Source organism: Streptopelia decaocto (genome assembly GCF_964273445.1).
Source record: "Streptopelia decaocto genome assembly, chromosome: 3".
Lineage (NCBI taxonomy): Eukaryota > Metazoa > Chordata > Aves > Columbiformes > Columbidae > Streptopelia > Streptopelia decaocto.
Window position 1 is genome coordinate 22,522,244 of NC_138656.1, and position 24,265 is coordinate 22,546,508.

The following is a 24,265-nucleotide window of genomic DNA, read 5'->3' on the forward strand; positions in this document are numbered from 1 at the left end:
AATATTCATTTAATTTGAATATGTATAGGAAGGGAATGAAAGTGTTAGGCCAAATCCTGCTCTCATTTACATTAATGCCTCTCCACGAAGTCTGTTGAGGGCAGAATTTGATCTGACATTAGCACAAACTTACTTTTACATTTGCCAGATTCTTATTTGCTCACAGCATGTGGCTGGCCAGAAATATAAATAAATCAAATCTGTTTCTAGGAAGAATCCAGCAATCCTTTGAAACTTTCCTTCTTTGCATTACAAGAAAAGAAGGGGTAGGAAGAAGGGGAGAGGATGGAGGGTTACATAAATGAGAGCAGGTGCGGTCGTGCAGAAGTAACTATTCAGCATATGTAAGTGCAGTTGGAAAATCATTGTCTTGCAGAGAATACTTGAAATTGGTCCCTAATGGCCTTGGTTTTTGTCATATGGTCTTGATTATCAGGCTAAAATTGCATTGCCGATGCCTTTAGTGTGAACGAGATGGATGAATAATTATTACGTGTGCTGAATACCTCTCTGCAAGGAGGAACCAGGACATCCCCTGGTCACCACAGCCACCATTTCACCTTGCTGTCAAGAAAACTGCAAGTGGCCAATTCATCACTTCCTTATTGTTCTTAAAATATATGTGTATAATAGTAAACACTCATACCTGTGCGGAGAATGGGCACTGCGAAACCTCAGCATTGAGAGGAATAATTACGAGAGACAGATATTTCTGGGACTAAGGGGGTGCAAACCTTAAGAGCCTTATCCTGTTTCTAAAGACCTCACTTTATCTTTGTAGTTATGCAGATCTCTGTGACTATACCAAGGAGCAAAATGAGTTTCTAGTAAATAAAATAAGCACGTAAAAGATACTCTAAATTAGTTTTGGCCTCTGTTCAGAACTGAATTACCATCTTTTTTCCTTTTTAGCAGTTAAAATAGGGCTTGCATGCTGCCTTACTTCCCGCTCCCTGCCTTTGTCTCCATTACTGGTTACTACTACAATAACAGAAGTAACAGTAATGAGGTTAACAAAAGTCTTATTGCTAGCACTAAGAATAAGTCTCTGTGGTATTGAAAAGATCACTCCACCCCCCCAACAGCCCCTCCACAGAAAGGAAAATATGATGGTAAGGTTCAGAACCACTCTGAGATCCATGACCATGACCACACTGCTCATTCATCACCTGAATATTTACATTAAATCATGGCTGAGTGTGGCTGCTGCTTACCCTCTGTGCAATCCTTTGCAATGCTGGCAATTAGTTATGGGATCCACCAGTTCCTAAATGATGCAGGTTGAGCTTCCTTGTAGCCATAAATAGAGCACAACAGCCTTTGCTTCCTTTTGGTGTATGATCAGAAGGATTGCTTGTGTGCAGGGTACAAGTGTTTCAGGACAAGATTTCCTGTGTCTGCAGGTTTTTTTCTGATTAATTGCTCGATGCCATTTGCCATTAAAACCCTAATGAAGTGTCTAAACTAGTTTTGATTAAATAATCAGACAATCACCCCAACTATTCAGGTCTACTGATTATCTACTAGTTGTTTTAGCAGTGACTGCCTATTATGGACCTAACAAATATGTGTACACCTTATATTTGAAGAAAAGAAATAAAAGGGTATTAAAAAAATCACATTTAAGAGAATGGGTTTTAACCATGTTTTAGCATCTTCTTTCAAATTCTCTAAATACTCTTCTTGCATGAGTAAATTAATCATCAAAAAACACTGCCCTTGTGCTTATGTATTCTTTTATACCTGTTTTACAAATGGCTACACTCAAGCACAGTATATCTCTACACTCAAAACAAGATGTGTAGGTAAGGTTAAGTATGATCCTATGATATGGCCGATGACTGATCAAATTAACAAACGGAGTTAAATCCAAAGAGAAGCCTGAAATGAAACACAAGCTGCTAGTCTCAATTCTCAATTTTCTTTCATTAGCTATCCCATGTCGACTGGCCCAAAATAAGACGACTTTCTTTTTCCCCAGAGTGGCAAAAGTATAAAGGAAAAGACAAGTGACCTGCTTAAACTAAGTGCCAGAAGAGGATGTGAGGATTTGGACTTTACCCGAGCTCCTATGTAACCCATGAGTGTGCTTGCAGAAAAACTGGGGTAGTAGCTCAGCCTCACTTGTCTTTTTAAACTGAATATGACAGACGTTGCCCAAGTGCAACCAAACCATTGACTGATCAAATCACCTGAAGGAAGACCTGGTGGTGGAAACTAGATGTTCTGAACTTTTTTCGAGACAAAGTTGATATACTTAAGTAGGATTCTGGTGATTTGAATCTCACCTGTAGTTCCTCATTCATTCCTGTTGATACTGATTTGCATTTGAGCAGCCTCTGGCTTTTTTGAAGTACCTTTTTAAAAGGCTGAATCTGTTCAAATAGTGGACATCAGTCTTAATCTGGGACTGTCATGGACTTTTTCTTGTGATTGGACTTTTTTTGGAGCTCGCAAAGGTCTCAGACACCTTCTGTATCATGCAGTGTTGCAAAAGGTCATGGATTTCCTACCTTCCTTTGCTGCAATCACTGAGCTGCTGCAGGGTGTTGCCAAAGTTCAGGGCTGTGAGGGTGCAAAGAGTTAGTGCCTATCACGCATGTGGCTTCTTGATGAATGGTCTTTGGTAAATTCACACCGTGCCTCTTGGTAAAAATTAATGGAGTCATCTTGCTATGAATAAAATTCTAACCATAGACATCAGAGATATTATTATGTAAAAGGATGCTATTGATATTAAGAAAAAAAGAAACAACTGAAAACCTAGAGGCTAGAATTTAGTAGTTTATCATATCCTAGGGTTTTCTTTTAACTTTTTTTCCTAATTGAAAAAGCTAAATTGATTGAAGCAGTTGAGCCCTGATTTAGCTTTTAAAAAAAGAAGCAAAAGCTAAAAATGGCTCAGTGAAGCAATTGAAATGCCATCACGAGCTACTGAGATCGATAAGCTATAAAAAAAAAAGAGGAAGAAGAAAAGTTTTTGAGTGACAGTGTAAAAATGGGAAATCTAAATACATCTATATTGTTGCATTTTGCTCCATTGTGTATTGCATAAAATACACTTTGGCAGCGTGTTTCCCTGCAATCTAGAAGGTGATTTATTAGTAACACTGAAGTTGTGTTTATGTTCCAAACTGTAAACTACATTTATAGCAATATTCCTGTATTAAGGTATTAATGTTAGAAGTGCTGCCTAAGCTTAACTTTACCAATATAACTCAAAATGTAGTTTATAGCGCTATAAATAGTAACATTGATATTGACACTTACAGCAGCATCTAACTCCCTGGAAAGCTGTTTCTGATGCTAAATGAAAATGCAGGGGGCTGATAGCGTATTTATACATACCAGGGAGTACCAATACTACTTCATAGTTCTCACTGTTGAGGTTCCCTTGTGCTAAAGAGTATTTAAATATTTAGTGGCATTGCCAAATATTCCAATTTAAAACCCAATGTTTGCACGTATTATTAGATACATGTCATTATTATTTATAGTAATAATAACCTCATGCATAAAAATTTTAAACAACAGGGATAATGCCTGTTACCTGTTGCTGGGGACTAATCATTATACTGACTTTTGACTTTGTTCCTTGGCTGTTTTTTTGGAGTCTTCTGGATTTTCACTAGAGGTCTTCTTGCATCTCTGAAACGTCTGGGTATTGCAGACAGGACTGCTGACTTCCCCAAACCTCCATTAGCTGAAGGGTTTGTGATAAGGAGCCACTTCATGGCTCCATCTCTCCTCCTGCAATCACATGGCAAACTCCTGTGTGCCTAACTTTCTCTACATTGCTCAAAGGAGAGAGAAGCAAGGGGGGGTCGTCAGTTCACCAAAACTTGATTTTTAATTATTCTGAAAGCATTAACAAAGTTAATCCAAATTTTTCTATACTTTAAATTTAGAAGAACATCTGACAGGTTAGATCTTGAAAGAAGTTTGTGATTGACTGTCGCCTTATTTTAGGCAGTAGCTGAAAGTATTCAGGACATCAGAAACACAAATCCAATTCCTTTTTCATTTTCAGGGGTCTTGAGCTCCATTCTGAAGAGAAGGCCATGCAGACTTTAGCCTGAAAAGGAACATTTCTGAGTGTTGAGTGTGACAATTTGTCCAACATGCGACTTCTAAAAAAATTATCTGCTGAACTGCAAAATGAATTATTCTCACAGCCTTTCATGCTGACGTTTTAACTTTCAGCCTGTGGCATAAAAGGGTTTATGTAATTTTTGGCTATATTACACATGCTGAGTATGGCAAGGATGTTGTTTAGTGGTTTAGAGTTCTAGGTTTTATTTTCAGCACTCCCAGAGAATCACTGTCAAAGTATGGACAAGTTTATTTCCTGCCTCGTTTTCCTCATTTCTAAATTTAGAATGATTGCTTCCTTTAATGATTCCTTACATAAGCATTGTATATTTTGGATTACTGTGGGCCTCATGAGAGGTACTCAAAAGTATAAACTATTTTATCTAAGGTGGATATGTCTGTTACGTGTCTATCATATGAATGTGTGCATGTGTGTATGTTTTGTATTAGAAGCATATATCTATCATAGATTTGTCTAAGTTTATGGTGCATTAATAATATGATGAAGAGTACCTAATGAAATGCCCCTGCTTGGATAATTACTATCATCCCACAGTATTCCCTTTTAAAAGGGTATTCTGTCCTCTTTAACTAAAGTTGAATCTATTCACTTCTGTGAGATGAATTATACCCTCATAGACTATTTAGTACTAATTTCAAGCTGACTTTATGATTTTCTCCAACAAGTTTTGGTCGTTAGCACGTTTATTCACTGGAGAGTTATAATTGAAGGATCTGAATGTCCCATGTTGAACTGAGACGCCTAGGCCCTTCTGAGATTAAGAAAGGTGAGAGGATCCACTCTTGGTAGACCTCCTTAAGTTCTTGCACTTGACTTTTAAGCAATTCTGCTCCTGTCACAGCATGCTTTTAGCTGGGGAACAACGTGGCTGATTCAGAGTGGATGCTGCATGTGAGCAAGGTAGTGAAGGTGAACATGAGCGACCCAGCACAAAGATCAAGAAGTAGCTGTGAAATTGAGGCTGGGAGCATGTGTGGGGTGTTTTCTTAAGTTGTTGTGATGTGTGTTTTGTTGTTGTTGTTTTAATTTTATTTTATTTTTCAATGCTGTGGTTGTGCCCAAATCCTGAATGTCTCACTGAATCCTAACCAGTTCACTATCTCATTCTTCTTTTTTTCCCCAAATATTTTAAAACTTTTTACCTTTTTTAAAAAATTTTTATTTCTTTTTGAGAAGTTTTGAAGGAGTAGTAAATAACTGTTCTGTTTTATCAAGCCTGACGTCACAATAGGAGACCAGTAGTTGCTATTGTAGAGAGAGGTTAGAGTAAATGTTCTCTTTCTGCAGTCTGGGTGAAAATGAGAGTGGAGAGGTCCATTCTCATGATATTTTGTAGCTTCTAGCCATTAATATCTGGGATTCTAAATCAGTGCTTTAAATTCTGAAATTCACTTCTCACTTTGGTCCACCAGAGCCCACGTTTGGTGTCTCTTGTCTAAGATAAGTCGTGATCTTCTGAAGCTTTTCCCCAACAAGGTGGCTGTAGGTTGGTAGATTTTTGTCTATTTTGAATACCAGTTAGTGTACTTTATGCTTTGTTGGAACAGTCTGTTACAATAAATGGAAAAATATCTTGTAGTTTTGTAGTGCTGTGCCTTTATCTGACCAGGAAGTAACAGACTGCTGTATTAAAACATGGTCTGTGAATGCACACCAGTTTTAGAATATTGCACTTCTGCTTTACATTTCATTTTAAATACCTTTTGAAACAGTTTCATACTGTATTCATGAAACATTCTAGCAAATACTCTCACAACAAGACCAAGATCTTTCAGAAAGCTTAGGAATATGCTTTTCAGATTATTTTGGGTTTATATTTTTTTCCCTTTTTTTTTTTTTTTCCTTTGTTTTGTTCTGCATTCCCCAGTTTAATTAGATGCCTTCTCCTCCTTTTCCCTCAGGATCCTTTACTTTCCTTCTGTAGCAATTTGTGATTTACTGGCTAATTTGAACTCTAGTTTTCTTTACAGTTATCCCCCCCTCCCCGCCCCCCTGTATATTCAGATTTGTGACTGTTTGATTAGTATATGGGAGATAAGGTGGGAATATAAAACTAAGAAAGCAAGAAAAAAAGTCTGGTCCCAATATATATGGCAACTGTGTCATAGCCCTGTTATTTATTCGTCTGAATAATGGACAAATGGCAAAGCTCCCATTGATTTCAGTAGGAGCAGAATTTAACTCGAAATGAGCAGCTTTCCTACATGACTAATATTCTGAGGACTCAGGTGTTAATTTGCGAAGAAAAATCAACACAGATGGCAAAAGTTATAGCTTGTGGAAGAGGAGCTGGTTGAAATGCAGATCTACACAGTAAGGGCCTAATCTGCTTGATGCCACATACCAACTTCAATATGAGTCAGGGCTCTTGTAGGAATCCAAGCTAAATAATAGTAAAAAAATCTAGATAGAAGCTAGACAAAGCCCCTCTCTGGTGTGGAATTGTGTGTACATATAACCTTCTACATACAGATTTGTACATATGTTTCCTTAGAATAAAACATTAATAAAAAGAAAGTGGCATCCAGGAAGACAAAGCATCCAAGGCCACCCATCTGCACTCTTGTCATACGATAGACTTGGACAAACCTAAAACTGCCAATACAACTGCTCAAGAAGTATGCCAAGGCAGCAGATGCTACCTCTGCAAGGATATTTTCCAAAGTCTGGCATTCAGGATCTTGCGATTACCATCCAGAGAGGAAGACGTGAGGAAGAGAAGTGGAATGATGTTGCCTTGGCACCTCCCAGTGTCAGGTTGCCTTTCATATTCACTTGAGTTAGGTCTTTTCAGTTCTTCTTCTGCCTGAGAGGCATCTGGTGTGGAACTTAAAAAGGAAAAAAGCTATGTATAAGAGTAGAATACTGTGAAACTTGATGCTACTTTAAAAATATTTATTCAAGGGCAAATTCATGAATGTGTTATGACTTATGATGCATAATCATGTTTGGGTTACCAAAAGGCCCACAGAGGTACTGGATAAATCTGTGAGATCAGAAGCCAGCAGGGTTTCTGTGAACTCAAGTGGTTGGAATAGAAGATTGTTACGATTTTTAGAGAACAGCCTGAAAGCAATGCCTTTTGGAGAAGAGCAGGTCCTGCAGCACCTTTGTTCATTCTTGAGGTAGGGGCATCTAAGCACCCTGAGCATGCCAGACGAGCCAGCAGTGGTGACAGGTTCATTGCACATCTTAGAAACAACTGCTTTTGTGCAAACGCTTGCACACCAGCAAGACCAGGACATCACGGTGAGCCGATCACGTGCCAAGGCTCTTGTGGGACACGGTGAGAAGTGAGGAAAAATGAGGCTGCCATGGTGCCACTGCTGGCACTCAGGTTGGTAACCTGGGTGTAGTGCGCTGTAGTGGTCAGCACCACCCACAACCACATGTAGATCTTCTCTTAAAATTAAAAAAAAAAGTCCTCTGTAGAACTGTTTAAATGCTTCTCATTGTTTTCATCCCCTCTGTATTACTAATTGTAAAGGGGCATTGTGAGATCCAGCAGGCCTGTATTCAGACACTTGGCTTGTCTAGTGACCTTCAGCATCCATGTTGTTATGCTTGACACTAGGTCATATCTGTGAAAATGTCCATTCTCTGAGTTAATCTGAGGAAACACAAACATATCCAGCCAGTAACAGTCTCTGCTTATGAAGGTTGATAGTTTCTTCCAGGCTCGTGCTGATAAATAATGTTCCGTTCCTTTCTTTAACATGAGAAAGTACTCCTTGAGGCCATGCTCATAGTTCTTATCAAACTTATTTGGCTTTTTGGCTGCGTATGCTTTTAATCAAGCTCCACCAGCACAGGAACTAGTAAGTGATGACCTTTATTTTGTTTAGGGGTTGGGAGAGGAGGAGAAGGAGGCAGTCTAAAACCCAATTCCTGAGGCTCATCCCCACTGTGCTGTGACCGGCCGGCACTCTGCCTGCGCTGTGGAGGGCGCCTGGACCTTTGCTCCCAGCCCTGCTGAGGAGGAGCAAGGCCAGTGGGGAAGGTGAGCTCGGTGTTTTCATAAAGCAGCACTTGCCCTTTCCTGCTGCTGGACACCAGGAAAGGTCACCCAAAATGATCTAAATGCATCGAATCCCTGGTGAGAAGGATGCAGTAGGGAACCTTTGAATGAAGGCGGTGCTTTTTTTTTTGTCCTGTGAGTGTTCCGTTTGCTGTGATAGTTCCTGCAGATAAGTGCTGGCCCCTGGGTTGAGATCTGCCTCATACTGCTTTCTGTCCAGGCAGCAGGACCCTTGGTCACAGCCCTGGAGTGTCTGTCTCAGGAGAGAACCATCTGTCTTACGAGGTGCAGACCCAAGGACTGAGACCTTGGTCTCATCAGCTCTACACAACCCTGAAGCATCCCATAAACCTCAACTGATGGTCCACCAAGGAAGAGGTTTTATACTGGTCTTGGCACCATTTGTTTGACTGGACCAGCTACCGGTGGCTATGTGTCCTGAGCAGAAAACCACAGGAACTGAATCTCATTTGCCAGGATTGAAATATAGCAGCCAAGGCAGATCATCCTGTCTTGCTCTTTTTATGTGTCCCTGAGTCTAAAGTCATTTTTAAAATGTGAGTGATGCAATTTCTTGCATCTTTCATTTAATATGCTGCTTGGTAAACAGTGTTTTAGATTAGTATATTTGTAATTTAAATGAAGACAATACATCAAGTCAAGTCAGAAAAGAAGGAGGAAGTTTAAGGAATGATTGATGCCTCTTTCAGCATTATGCCCTCTTCAAAAAGAAAAAAAAAAAGCATAGGGAGAGGGAAAAGGCGGGATTATTGAGGATCTAGTGGGGTAAGGGAGAAAGAGAGGAACTATTGTTCATGGGCAGAAATACACTATTTTTAAAACCACAGTCAGGTCTGATAGCTGAATCTGTTTTCTTCAAGCGCACTAATAAATCCTGCCTAATTCATTTTTTATTCTCTCTTGGGGTCTGCTTGCAGATTTGCCTCAACAAAGGAAGCATCATGTTACTTCTTTTAAATAATTGATGCCTCTTGGTCCAAGCCAGCTTGAAGGAAATTCAAAAATAGGTACTGATTGAGTAAATACCCTGCCTCCCCCTCTGCTCCCACCCCCCATCCCTTATTTATTTTTGCAGCCTGGGTGACTGGCAGTTGCCAATGATGTCATTGAAGCTTTGGGTACACCCAGCACTTAGCAGCTCTGATTTCATTTATGTATTTATTTATATTTAAGAAAAGCTGTTAATTGTAAACTGTCTGATGGAGCTAAGAGCTCTTAATAAATCACCAGCAGTCTGATGTAACAACCAGGGATGGACTTTAACAAGCTGTGGGTGGAATGGGTACCATGGAAAGTATTGGGGAGACTTGTGTATATACACTCTTCGGTAGGGGATGTCATCTTCTCAGGGTACCCGTGGATCAGTGGTTTCCACCATGTTGGTTCTTTGCAGGCTTTGTCATGCTGCCTCTGCAATAACATTGTTCCCATGGAAGAAGTGATTTCACTGGACAGCACGGATTTGCTGAAGCTCTGTGATGTCATTTTTAAAGACAGGGGCATTATAATTTGCCGTTTAGATTATTCAAAACCAGGGGGCCCTCAATTAACAACAACAAAACCTGGCAATGTTTTTTGACGTTTTTTCTCCTTTTGAAGCTAGCCTTGGAGACGCAGTGTGGTCGTCTTCTGCCGTCTCTACAGCAAATATTGTCACAGTAAGAACATTTTTGGTGTAAAACAATGCATAGGAGAAAATCGTGGAGGAGTTTGCGTCTAGTGGCTTTTGCATTCATACTTTGATTTGTAGTCCACCCGACTTCATGCCTCCCCAGTTTTGCCTGCAGAAAAGGAGGCTGAGGGGAGACCTTATCACTCTCTACAATTACCTGAAAGGAGGCTGTAGCATGGAGGGTGTTGGTCTCTTCTCCCCGAATAGCAAGTGATAGTTCGAGAGGAAATGGCCTCAGGTTGCGCCAGGAGAGGTTTAGATTGGATATTAGGAAAAAAATTCTTCACAGAACAGGTTGTAAAGCACTGGAACAGGCTGCCCAGGGCAGTGGTTGAGTCACCATCCCTGGAGCTGTTTAAAAGACACGACATAGATGAAGTTTGTAGGGACATGGTTTAGAGGTGGAATTGGCAGTGTTAGATTAACGTTTGGACTTGAAGATCTTAAAGGTCTTTCCAACCAAAATGGTGTTGTGATTCTATGACAGCAGTGAGTTAAAGTGCTGAAGAAAAGTTTGTGGAAGGTGGCTTCTGTGTGAATTGTTAGCCCTCTAAGTTTTCTTTGTAAGGTATATCAGCGTTTTTTAACGTTACTTATGCAATGTCACATAAGTAATGCTCAACTATAAAAGGGGCTGATTTCTGTAGAAAAAAATAGGGAACTTTTTTTCCAAACAGGCGAGTCCTGCAATTCATCTTGATAAAAATATTTTAATGCATGAAACAAGCACTCACCTAGTAAATAACATAAGGTCTTCTCGACCTTGCAGCATTATGTGGGCACACATGCCATTCAGCTGAACTACTCTAGTGTCCAGTACCTTGGAGAAATTGTCAAGTATTTCCTCTGATGCCATGCTTGTGTCACCCACGCTCACTCGGTGTTCCTCGCTGCCTGCTCAGGCCATGGAGCAGTTTGAGTGCCGACAGCCATAGCAGGATCAGGCCGGGCCTTCCCAGCTGGGAGAGCAAAGCACCATCAGGGGCATGTCCACATGAGTAGGTGCAGATGGACTGGAGTGGACTGAACGTGGTTTGGCGCTGGTCTGGAAGGCATGGAGCTATTTAATGCAATGCTGTCATCAGGGTAATACTTCTGTTGTGTGGTATTAGTAGCTTCAGATCTAGAAGCTCCAGTATGAAGATTGATCTGTCAAGAGCGTGCCATATATTTTACATCTTTTTTCTCCTCTTTTACCTCCTGTAAAGGGAGTATGATCTCCAGTAAAGAAGCATTTTAATGGCAGATAGTCTGATTTACAAAGAAAGCTTTCTTTGAGAAGTGGAGCGATGGAGCCATGTATTTCTCCTCTTCCTCTCCAGAAATGGACCTCTGGGGTCTGTATTAAGGGAACTGTAGCATTTAGGGAGGCAACATGGAGATATGGGTTCATTCTTTCTGAGGCATTACAATCTGGGGAGCAAGAGGACCATGCAAGAATGAAACTTGAAACAATAATACCGAAAATTCCTGCCAAAGTGAGGCATACAATTGCACATTTGGATATCAACAAAGTGTGCTGAATAGTTCCTCTGAGCAATGCGGTGCACACTGGTGCACAGCAATGTGTAAGAGGTGTTTCAGTGATTGTGAATGCATACGCATTTTTAATCAAGTCACTGTAGTATTTGGAATCTTCAGTGTGGTGCAAAGTTTGCAAGAGTAATTAAGAGGCTCTTCAAATTGACTGTATCTGCCAAAAGAACAGGTAAAAATTGATCTGATGATGGGAAAAGCTTAAAACCAGCACACTAGTTCACTTTGCATGTTAATACAGTCTTTTTCCATAGAAGGAAATCAAAGACTTTCTGAAGGCATAGAGTACTAAGGTATATCTATTAGTGTGTACTTAACTCTGTTGCCTGGGAGCTTTTATTAAATGCAATGGCCAGGAAAATTGACCTCACTTTTTTTTTTTTTTGCTTTTGGGGTTGGATCCCAGCTCATATCATATACATGTATGAAGCTGAAGATCTGCTGATTTATCAATGAAAAAAACACTTAGTTGGAAAAAGGGGGAAACCCTTGCAATAACATAATTGGGCTTTGAAATAGAAGCTGCATCAGAGGACATGAGGATGTTATTGGGTGTAATAGGGACCCTTCTATCCGTGAACATAATGCCACATGACAAATATCACAAGACGAAATAAAACCAGTTTCTCTTATGGCTGGACTCTCTGGTTATTAAACAGTATTGCAAGCATTCCATTTAGGAAAAGAAACTCCAAGCCTCTCAAGGGTACATAGAAAATGCTGATCCTGAATGTATAAATGGACACAGTTTAATCCTTAAGTTATTAATTATTACTCATGATTAATTGTAATTATTTTATTACTACTCCAAACCCTTGAGTCAAATTGCACACTGAAGTCAGTAAGAAATTTGCTGAAGAATCTCTTGATTTGGTGTGTTATCATTATTATATTGAATATTGGACATTATCAGTTGCACTGAAGAGACCAACTGCTATCATGCCATCAAATTACAGGATATATTTGGGTTGCAGGCATAACTCCATTTCTTTCAGTGTCATCAGATATAACTGTAAATTTAATGCACAAAGGGAAGGGGAAATAATCCCTTCACCCACGAAGACATAAATTAAATGTTACCCCGCGCTAAAAAATGTAACCCTAAATGAACCTTATGTTCAGGGAAGTTTGGTGCATACATTCAGTACGTAGGCCCTGTTTAAGGGGATGGCAAGTACTTCCAGATTAGTCTGTTTTATTGAGGATTTTCCAGTGGAAAAGCTTGGCATCCCCCCCTGCCCCAGCCAGCCCTACATTCTGACTGCCTCTCTCTCCTCAAGTAACCAGAAGGATCTTTTTCTTCTGAACATATAGCTTGTAATATACATAAAAGCAGCGTTTGCTTTGATCCTGACAGCAAAACATTTATTTTTAAACTCAGACTGGGCTGTTGTCCAGCAATGCTCTTTCCTTTGCATCGTGCCCTGGGTTTCAGCTCTGCAGCCGGACCTGCAAGAGGCACCTGGCTTGATGGGTCCCACTGAGCTCCCTCCCTCCTTCTCCCCCCATTCCTCCTTCTCCTCTGGTTTTGAAATTCAAATTGAATGCAATTTTCAGCTCATTTGAGCCAGAATATACTCTTGCTGAGCTTCAGTGGCTCTTAAACAGATATCATCTGTCACCGAAGGTGGGAAAGGGTGTCCTCCCCACATTTTATTCATGGGAGGCAGGGCTGCACTGACTAATTCCAGTCTTTCTGACTAATAATTCACTGGCAAACTAATCAGCTAATCGATGTGACTGCTTTCTTGTAGTTTGGTCTCTTTTTGCAGGGTTTTTTGTATTTCTCCAGCCTATTTAGTATTTATATCTAATGTCCTAGAAGTGTCCTAGCTGGAACACTTGTGTCAACATTTGACTGTACATGCTCCTTTCTGGTCTCATTGTCTCCATCACCGACTATTTCCTTTAAAGAACTACAGATGGAGATACCTCAAATCGGATAGTTGGCAGAGGAAAAGTGAGGGGAGAGAGATTTTCAAAAGAAGTTTAAACAGTGGAAAGGGGCAAAGGGAGAAAATGTGTTAAGTGTGTTATTTGTTGTTATGTCAGGAGGTTTAGGACCGTGTACCTCTATGGGTTACATACTGTAGCTATTTACTCTAGAAAACCTGTTTCATTTTAACACATATGTCAATATCTCATGAGTCACTTCACGGGAAGTAAGAGTCCTGCTTAAAAGTAAAGCAGAAATACAACTCCCTATTTTGCTGTACTGCCTTTTTTTTTTTCCTTTTTTCTTTTTTTTTTTTAGTGTTAGTTTTGAAATATAAAAAGACCCTCGCAAAGAGGATCAGCTTCTGCTTTTATTGCACTGCTTTACAAACCCCTCTTTCATTTGGTGAAAATAGCATTGGTTTGGAAATCGGCAAACTACCTTCAAAAGGAAATGTTGCAAGAAACAGCAATTTAATAGGTTAAGGGCAAAATTAAGGTACGATGTATGCTAGTAGAGAAAATAGGTTACTTAATCTAACAGCATGATAGCATTTTAATGCTGCTCTGAGCAACATCAGCTTGTTACTGGCAAAAATCCACAACCTGAATTTTTGTTGTAGCAAAATCTACATGCTGTAAAGGATGTCAGAAATAGGACATCTGCAAATGATGAGCACGTATTAAGATCAGACTCAAAATAATATCAAACACTGTGCTAGTCCCTCAATTGTTTTATATGCTCTAGAGCAGGAGTGTCAAAGTCGTTTTCACTGGGGGCCACATCAGCCTCACAGTTGCCTTCAAAGGGCCAAATGCATAAATATAGCTACTTCTATACTTATATAGCCCTAAAATGACATATGGCCCTTTGAAGGCAACCGCAAGGCTGATGTAGCCCCTGGTGAAAATGAGTTTGACACCCCTGCTCTAAATCCTTGATCAATTACTAAACCTGGCTCATGGTTGGAAACTCTAGTTCAACGGCTTTCTTGGTGCCTGTTCTTTGTTCTTCAAACTGCACAAGAGTTTCTTTACAATTAGGGCCCAATCCTGTAAAGAGTTTTGTGTTTGGTATGCTAATGTCACCCAAACTGACATTAAACTTTGACATGATTCAGTTGTCACTTTGGGCACCTTAAGTACTTCCAGTTTAGTGTGTTGTAATCCCTAGGAAATACATGTTTTTTATGTGGGCTGAGTCAAAGCAAAGGTACTGCCCTGTGCAGATGTCTTGCAGAGAAGCCACTACGCTCTTATGGCAGAACTTGTGTATTTTATATGAGAGAGTCACTGGCAAAAAGCAAGGATGAGCAAAGAGAGCACCATTAGAGCGTGTTAGGAGTAGCCCCAGCTGACCTTTGGGACTGGGCCCAGTCAGGACACAGGCTATGGTTAGAGACCTCTATCTGGATCACGGTGGAGTTTAGAGAAGTGATGGGCACACAGCTGCCAGGGTAGCAGGAATTGATTTCCAGTGGTCTTTATGGTTGTAAATGTTAGCCCTGATGCATTTACAGGGTCTGAAATAGGGGGTTGTGGAATCTCTTTTTTAATTAGGCAATTAAATTCAGGTCAAGCCCTGTTTTAGGCACCTCGCTGCCTTTCTGAATATCCCCCTTTGTCTCCAGTGGCTCGGTTAGATGTTGACACTGACCTGCAAAGCTGATACTACAAGTTCTTATAAAGAAATCTGATATTCCTATGGAAGTTATGATGATGTATGTAAATCAGCTGCCATATCCACACTGTCACCTCTTCGGCTGAAAAAGAAGGGCAAATCATTTCGTTGGTAGCTGCTGAAACCGTCAGCTGCACTGTCATTAATACTCTACCCTCTTTCCTGGAAACTCAATATGTCAGCTACCTGATGTACCCTTCCTCTTCCAAGAATACATCTCTCCTTTTCTTCAAATTCTTCTTGAATTCGGACCTCCTATCTGTCAGTTTATTGTTCTACTTCTGGCCCATTAGTTTTTCTGCCCATTCTTTTTTCATAGCCTCATGTGTTTTTTACAGAGTTGTATCATGCGCTAATGACCAGGGCATCTGAGCTCCTTCCAGAACGTATAAAGGGATGTGTCCAACTGCTGTTGTGCCTTTTTCTTTCTGCTTTTCTTGTGGGGAGAGCAGTGGGGGGGTAAAGCATTAGGTTTTGAATTTTGTTTTTATATTGCTGTGGTATATACACTGTCGTTACCCTGGTCACTCTCTGCCTGTAAGACATCCCCTCAACTACGCTGTTTGGACTTTGGTGCTGGATCTGTTCCTCAGAGAACTGCCCAGATGTCACTTCTCTCAAGCAGATCTTTATGGTCCCTCTCTGTAGATGCCATTGCTGAACTTTCTTGTTCCACACCCCCTACTCTGTCTTGCTGCTTAACCCTGATGGTCCCAGTGATCTTCTGTCATTAGTCCCCTCATCTATAATTTATTCTTCAAGGGCCACATGGCGGCTCAAGCACTTGCAGACAGACTTCATGCTGGGATTTGTATAATAAAAAGTATTTTGCTTTGCAGCAGAACAAGAACCATAGAAATCCAGGTGAAAAAAAGAAGTGCCTGCCTCCTTGTGTTGGTGGATCTCCTGGGTCTCACCCTCTCTGGCACTTGTCCTCCTTTTAGCTCACAACTGTCTTTCTTGATTTGTATTTGGCCCATATGAGAAGCTTTCTGTTGCAGGAGGAAGAAAAACTCTGGATGATGTCAGTAGACATTGTCGGCAATGGGATTTTTACTTAAAATAAGTCTCTGCAACTTGCCTTTTTGTTGTAGCAGATACTCCTGTATAACTGTCGCATATACTAAAAAGTAGCAGTTGCACTTGTAAGTTTTCCATATGAGCAGACTCTTGTATACTGGAAGAATCCTATTAAAGACGGGTTTCCATGTGAGAGAGAAATGACTGGGCTGCAAATCACAAGACCTACAATTCTTGTCCTATGCTATAAGAAACCTGTTGGTGTGTCTATGTGAGTTTTGCATATGGAGGTGTGTATCCATAGAGAAAGACGTTTTATGATATCTCCTGAACAGCAGATTATTCTTGCTCTTCAAAGGTCAGTGGGTGACCTGCAGTTCCTGCTTGATTATAGTTCAATAGAGATCACAGTTTCAAATGAATAAGTAACCGTCAACCAAACTGTGAATGTTTGTGGTATTGAACCTGTAATCAGGTTTTTGTGTTTTAATTTTGTATCTGCTTTTAAGATTACATATATTAATCTTTCTGATTGGTGGTTATTCTTCTTTATTGTTTTCTCTAGACTTCTTTTGGTATCTTCCTCTACATTGCTTCAAGAAATTTAGTAATGTAGGATCAGAGCTGTTCTCTTAGAAATTTTCTTTAAAACTACTATTGACTTTAAAAGGATTAGAAGTCATGTTAGGGAGCCTGAGCAAGTGGTCTTAGATCACATGCAGCATCTGCTGCCTAAAAAACAAACCTCGTTAAGCCAACTATTTCCCCGAGTCATGTTTTGCGCCATCCTGGCACAAACCAGACTCGGACAACAAACTGTATCACCAAAGAGGCATGACATTAACCTTGCCTATGTTTTCACTTGCCTTTGTATTACCATGGCAACAATAGTTTTAATTATGGAAAGCCAAAACGGTAACTTGTATATCAGATGAGGCTCAGTTTTCCCTGTGGACAAGATTCTGATTAGCCATTGGAGAAAAGCTTTGTATCTCAGTTTTCCTTGCAGGCTGGATTTTATTCTCGGTTTTAACAGACAGCTGTTGTGCTCACGGAGTGAACTTGGAGGGGCTGCAGCTGGCTGGAGGGCTGCTGGATGGTGGCCCGGTGGGAGATGCACTGACTGTCCTGTCCCCGGGGCAGCCTGGCACCGTGGTGCTTCGTGGGCTTAAGAGCAGTTCTCGCACTAAAGCACCGCTCTTGGCTTCCCTTTAAACCCCTGGAGATCCTCATATTTGGAAAAGCCTGTTGTGAAGTGATGTCTAATAATTGGCCTTGACAATGTTCAAGATTGTGCTTGGGGGACAAACAAGAAGCTCCACTTCAGCAGTAGACATGAAAATTCGTGAAGCAGATCCACATCCACATCCTACTGTGACATGGGAGATACATAAGTCTGTGTGGTAGGATGCAGATCAGGAGTGCCTTTCTTCACAGTGGCAAAGGTGTTAAGTCACTTTTCTAAGACGGTGCATGTGAAGGCAGTGACCAAAAATGTGTACATTGCTCAGGGAACTCATACTGAGAAATTAAAAAATTGGTTGATCTAAATCAGTGTGGGTTTGCTTTTTTTTTTCCAATATAATAATTACATGGACCTGTACTGCATTCATTTCTTATTTAGGATTAATGGTGGCCCTTGGTGGTTACGGTAAGGCTGCTTCTGAACTTCTTGGCAGTTTTGTGAACTTCTTGGCAGTGTCTGAACAGCAGAGAGGTTGGTGAGGAGATGAGACGTCACATAACTTTGGATCTTCTCTGACACGCTTATGTTCCTATCGTATGTTTTTCTGATTGGAGGTCTGAGGCAGAGTCATCAGGACATTATGGCCAGAGATCATGAAATCACTAAGAGTTGCAAGATTACACAGTCAACTAGAAATTCAATTATTCAAATATGGTTCCAGAACACAGCGGGCTCAGCAAGCATGTAGGCTAATATTTAGACTTTTGCTCAATCTCTAATCTCACTCCTTACAGTGTTACAACAGCTTGTTTTACAATACAAAACCCTGAGCAAGTATTTCACTGGCAGTCGTACTGTTGATTCCCTTATACTTTCAAATTTTAAGAAATCCTTCCTCTAAGATTGTGATTTTGGAATTTTGGATCATAAATTAAGCCCTCTTATGAAAGAAAATAATAAGTTTGCTGTTGTTTTTAATAAGATCTTATGGTAAGTATGGCAACAGCAAGTCTGTCAGTCCCAGCTTTGCCTGCACATGTGTAGCTCTGTGCTTTGAGACACTTGAAATGTCTGTTTTCAGGACATCAGCAGGGGGCTAATGAAAAGGCTTTGTTGATTTTAACGAATTGCAAGCCACTGTAGCCAAAATAAATATAATCTGCTTTTTGGATTAGTTGTCACACATGATTTTACCTACTAACAGTGATTAAAGAACCCTGGTGGACAAGAAGCATAGCTGCTCTCTGGTGACTCCTGCTAAAATAGCAATAAACAGAAGTAAATAAAGACTTAGGGCATTAGTTATCTTTAATAAACAGTGACACTGCATATAATGTTTAGGGGAGACTTCAAAAACCTGCATTGTGTACAGAAGTGTCACTCTTCCTAATGCAGAGAGCACTGGTCATGTTAGGTGGCTGGAAATGGTGGCATCATCCGGCTGCTTTACTTACATTCCTGACCTGCTGTCCCTCTTCAAGAGCTGCCGACCCAACTGGACACCTTGTGGAAAACTTCATTGCTCAGCCATTTTCATCGAACAGGAGACATAGGAAGCAAAGTTGAAAATGTCTGAAACTATAAGGTTTATGACAGGAAAATGCAGGGACTGTTAATTGCTTGTGCAATTGTGCAACCCTCAGACCACTGTAATTCTATCCACTTAACAAATAGAGGGCCAGTGCTGGTGTCTCCTACCTTAGTTTTTGTAGGCTGATAAAAAAAATTACTTGCCCCTGCTGACATCTTTTATCCCTAATATTTTCCCAGTAATCAAGGGTGGGTGTGTTTCCTGATCCCCTTCACATTTGTTGTGAGAGGCAACAATTACAGTTGATGCTATTGTACTACTCCTTTGGACTCACTGTTGCTTTTAATCAGTGGGTAGAAGAAACAAAACAAACGAAAGCATGTTCTCTCTTATGAGAGGGAATTATTGCTGCAGTACTGAATGTTGCGAACAATTTTAAGTTCTGTTGTTGGGGGGAAAAAACACCTTCCTGGGAGTGACAGGGAATGGAGCAGTTTTTCAAGAGGAACATGGAAAGTTAGGACTTTTGAAATAAAAAAAAATCAAGGCATAGCAAAACATCTGAAAGATTACTTTAGAGAAAAATCTTACCGAAACAGGGAGATGGTCTGAGGTTTTTAATCACTCTTCAGCTTGTATTAATCTGTCCCTAATTGTGCACCCCTGGAAGGCATATGGCACTGTTCTATGAGGAGTTTGTCTTTTACATGACAGTTTAAAAACTTTGAATTAATTAAGTAAACGTCTTCCAGCTTTTTTAGAATTGTATAACTTTTTTGATATATGCAGTTAAATTCTTGTTTGGTGTTTTTTGTGAAGTTGTGCAGCGGTTACAATACACTTCTGGCTTTACAGTGTATGGAAAAAAATCCTTTGATAACATGTTCAGGAAGGGAGTAAGACCCACCAAGGACCCATCCTTCTCTTGGCTCGCAGTCATTAGGAGTTTGGAGGCTTGCCCGATGGTGTAATTCAAGTCTTGACTGCATATCTTATTGGTTAAAAATAGGAGCCAACTCCAGCTCATCAGTTTTGCTAAGAAACTATTGATTGTGATTAGCAAGCTTAAAAATAATTACCTTGTGTGTTCATTGCTATCTTTGGACATACTCTCATATTCCTACTCTTATAGAAAGTATTGAGCAGCACAATAGGGCGATTTGATGACTAAGGTGTTACATTGTATATGAGGGAGAAGGGTATTGAGCACTTCTTAATTGTTCCATCTCCTGGTGATTAAACAAACACACACTCCTACACATGGGAGAAAACCCACTGGCCTTACTGGAGAGTGCAAACTAAGCCATCCACCACCACCTTATTCCCATAGGGGCTCAGCCATATATCCAGTCCTTCCCAGTTTCAGCTGTCACCACTCAGTTGTTCTTTGGCAGGAGCCACAAAAACTCACCCAGCACCACAGGTGCTGCACCCCAGGGAGGAGTAAAACACCGATTTGCTTAGCACCTGGGGAAGGCAGGATGAGTTTCACCTGGATTTTAACACCTAATTTAAAAGCCTGATGGTGCTGATTCATAGTCTGTAGTGGGTTGATCCTGAATAGCTGGCTTGGTTAACAACACCTGAAAGCCAGTCTGTCTCTGGAAATTCTTGGTCTTGCAGCAGGGGTATCTGCAGCAAGCAGTTCAATTTTTGTTACAGCACTGTGTATTCAAGTGAAACAGCATCCATGTCAGTCTGCTCAAACCTGGGCTGCATGCTGCGCCTGTGAGAGGAGCTACCAATACTTGTCAGGTTCCTAATGCAGGTCAGTAGCCACTTCAGGGGGCCACCTTCTTCAGGCTTTAACTCTTGAGCACCCTTGGAAAAAGCTGATTTCTTGATATGTTGTTGTCCTATGTTAAGAGAGCCTAGGAAGAATAACTTTGCTATTTGAGTTTGGTGTCAGAAGATTCATGAAGAGAATGCTGTTGTATGATGCTATGCCTGCAGAATCTCCCTACCTTGTTCTTTTTGTTTTATATGTCCTATGAATATGTCAGTAATTTCAGATCTTAATAATCTAAAGTACCTAGTTTGGTTTTGCATTTTCACTTTATATTTCTCCTTGAGTTTTACTCTTGTATTGGTTTGGTATATACCAGGGCTATCCTCAGCTGGCACCTGATGTGCCGGCAGGTACATGCATGATAATGTGGGTTAGAATACAAATTTTGTGGGTGTTTTGCAAACGTGGATGGTTTTTATGGGGCTGTGCACATCAAATTGAAGTCTCATCACAGAATCAGATAGTGATGTGGCAAGGTACAGGCAAGCTCTTCAGGCCACTCATAAGTCACGTGAAACTGTATGTGTTTGTGTGTCCAGGAGAGGGACTGGTCCAGGTTTTTTTGTCTGCTAATGTTAATAGCAGCTTCTGAAACTCAGAGTTGGAGTTTACTGGGGGGGGAAAAAAAAAAAAACAAACAACAAAACAGAAGTGTTTGCTGGTGCAATGGTCTTCCTATCAGCACAAGTGGGAGAAGCGAGCGCTGAGTTGCACCAGAGTTCCTGTGCCTCATGTGGGTTTTGTATCACTTCAGGAACACAGAAATACAAAATGCGAGGCTTTGGTATAGTGGCAAGGAAACTGTGGGCACATTTCATTCCTTTGTGCTCTAGTCTGAGTTGGATGAGGAGATGTAGCTGGACTCGAGCAGCAGCTCTGAGCAGAACCGAGGCTGGAGCAGGAGACCCATGGGGGCAGGTGGGAAGGTGCAGCTCATCCTCTCCCTGCCCGGGATGTTCCAACAGCCCTGTGTGGATAGAGAGTAGGTGATGGTAAGGGATAAAACTTCACTGACAAGAGTTTCTGACGCCAGCTTTATGTACTAAAGGTATTGTCATCTGCTTTTTAAGACTTCCTAAGTGTCTCTTACCTGTATACTGTAGTAATTTCTCTATAAATACTTGTGTAAACTATCAAGGGGCTAATACACATAAAGCCATGTATTTCCAAACAATTTTCTTCACAAATATCTGTCCTGAATGAGAAATATTACTGGAAAAGCTTTTTTTTTTTCCTTGTATTGAAAGGAGCTTTGACTTGAGCTCTTAAATTCAGCATCCTTTATTAGTATGATTGCAGGACTCGCAAGGATTAACGTAAGAGTTGGAAACATTTAAAATATGTATTTTTCACATTTAAAAATGATAGAACTGTAAAATTCGATCATTTGGGCTGTACCAGAGCTGGAAGTGAGTGTTGTACTATTTTCCTGTGGTTTGAGTACCTTCTCCTTCACCCAGGAGGCTGCAACATAATTTTTCATGTTTGGCTGCCTCGGTCTCGGATACTTACCCGGTTGCAACTACTGCAGTTTCTGAGTGTTTCACAAGACTTCTGGGAGAATATTATTACCTTAGTATTCATGAGCCAGTGATATGTTTGAGTGCCTTTTTTGTAGTACCGATGAACTTTGGCAAGGCTTTTGGTACTTTTTGGAAAGAAGGGCATGCTTTGGAGAAAGGTTACTAACAAATATAATGAGAGCGAGTGCAGATTTCACACACCCAACAGGGAACGCTGGGCTGAAACCCATCAGGTCTTGGCCATGGAGAAGCTGAGCTAGTCAGAAGTCCCTCATTTACTTTATTTCCCATGTGAATATACAGCCTTTTGGCTAAGCAAGCAACCTATGACCTTATACAGTCTTTTTTTTCTTTTTTTTTTTTTTTTTTTTGTGCTATGTTTAACACTTTTCTTGACAGAAGCAGTGAGAAACAAGGAGAAATACTTATGCTTGTGAGTAGTTGATGGCTCAGAGTCAACTACAGCCACTAGCCTGGCAATAATTTGAATTATTGCAAACACATGGAAGAGTGAACGGAGCGGGTGCGGGGGGTGGAAATGCAGGGCAAAAAAAAAAATCACAAGGGAGGTTTCTTGAGGATAATTTTATTAAAAGTTCATGTTTGAAGTGATGTCATCCTTTTCATTTTCTGTATTCAATTGCTTTTCTGAAGCTTGGCATAGCTATTCTGATGTGCAGCAAAAATATTACATCAAAAGTGAACGTTTGAATCCTGGCTGAAAAAATAAAACAGAGGGCAGTGGGACACGGAGCAGGGGGGAAAAACCCCAAATGACTAAGAGTTCTTAAAAGTAAGATATAAAAGAAAATAATCATTTATCTCCCCTGACAAATAGTTCAAAAAGTAGCCAATAGTTTGGATCTGGTATGTCACATTGCATACAAATGAAGAAACTGTCACCATCAGTTTCCTCTGAAACCTTTTGATGTTATCTTCTGTAGTAAAGGGCATGTGACTTGATCAGGGCTTCTCCTCTCTGATACATAGTCAGAGTCCTGAAATAGCTGTGACAGGTTTCTCCACTCAATTGATATGATTTTTATGTTTTCTTCAGTGCCTTTGTCTGCAGCGGGTATGGTTCACCCTTCCCTCTCCACCCAGGAGAACCAGGTTCCTAATTTGGCAATTTCCAGCTAGTCCTGTATATTCTGGCTTAGTCAGCAGTAACCTTACACCTGTTTTTCTCCATTTCCCAGGCTGACTTTTTTTTTCTAGGAAGAACGGGAAAGCAGAATTCCAGTATTTTGTAAAGACACATTGGACACAATTCTTCTGAAAAGTCACAGGATATATATTCTGATAATTTTTTAAGGATTGTTTTGTTACATATTATCTTTCAATGGACAATTTGAATATTTGTGGTCAATGTCAGGGGACAGTAGTGGAAGGAAAAGATTTTTACAGACCTCTAATGCATAATCTTTAAAAAGCACAGTTTCTGTGAGGTGTTTGTTTTTAAAACAAGCTAAATTAGTTAATATGCTTTAGTTAATTGGTCCAGAACTAGTGAAGTTGAGGAAACTTTACCCAAAGGGCTAAACTTGCCTATTGTGGCAGTTGATGGCAAAACTATCTTTAACTTCTCTACTGCAAGACCATGCTGTGAGGGAGAACTGAAGTAGCAACTAATCCCCAGGAGGCCTCACTGGGCTCCATGTGGCAGAATAGAGACCAGAACAAAATATCCTTGGTTCTATGTGTTGTCACGGCTGGGCTTTGCCATGGAGCTCCTCGTGGAGGATGCTCTTGCTGCTGGTCACCCTGGGGTGGTTTCTGCCTATGCTGGGACTCCAAAGCTGAAGGAACTAGTTTGCAAAATTTCTGAAGCTTGCAGCAGAGACAAAGAAAGTTTATACTGATTTTTTTTTTCTTTGTTTTTCTGAGGAAGGTAAGCCATAATTGAGGTGTCTAGGAATTGTCTCTACCCAAACTAGCTAATTAAAAAAAGTGCTGCAGTTATTGAGTGCAAAGCAGTGTTTAAATGGGTGAAAGTTAATGGCCAGTGTTTGCACAGGAGGTTGGACCGGGTGATCTCTTTTAGCCTGCAGCCAATTAACCCATGAGTACACGATGCTGCCTTGCCCTGCAGTTATCTAAGAGAAACCCAAAGGTTTCCCAGACCATAGTGGTGACCGGCCTGGTCACAGGCTGCCTACCTGAGCATACTCTGCTCCGTTTGGTTCTCCACTTGGCTTCTGCTGCTGACACGTCCCTGTTACGAGTAAGAAGCTGACAG

At 40.6% G+C, this 24,265-nt stretch overlaps 1 protein-coding gene across 8 annotated transcripts in view; it reads left to right on the top strand.

Moving 5' to 3' along the window:
• ESRRG (estrogen related receptor gamma) overlaps nucleotides 1-24,265 on the top strand; it is a 404,778-nt gene that overhangs the window by 92,438 nt on the left and 288,075 nt on the right. The gene's annotated exons all lie outside the window — the stretch shown is intronic.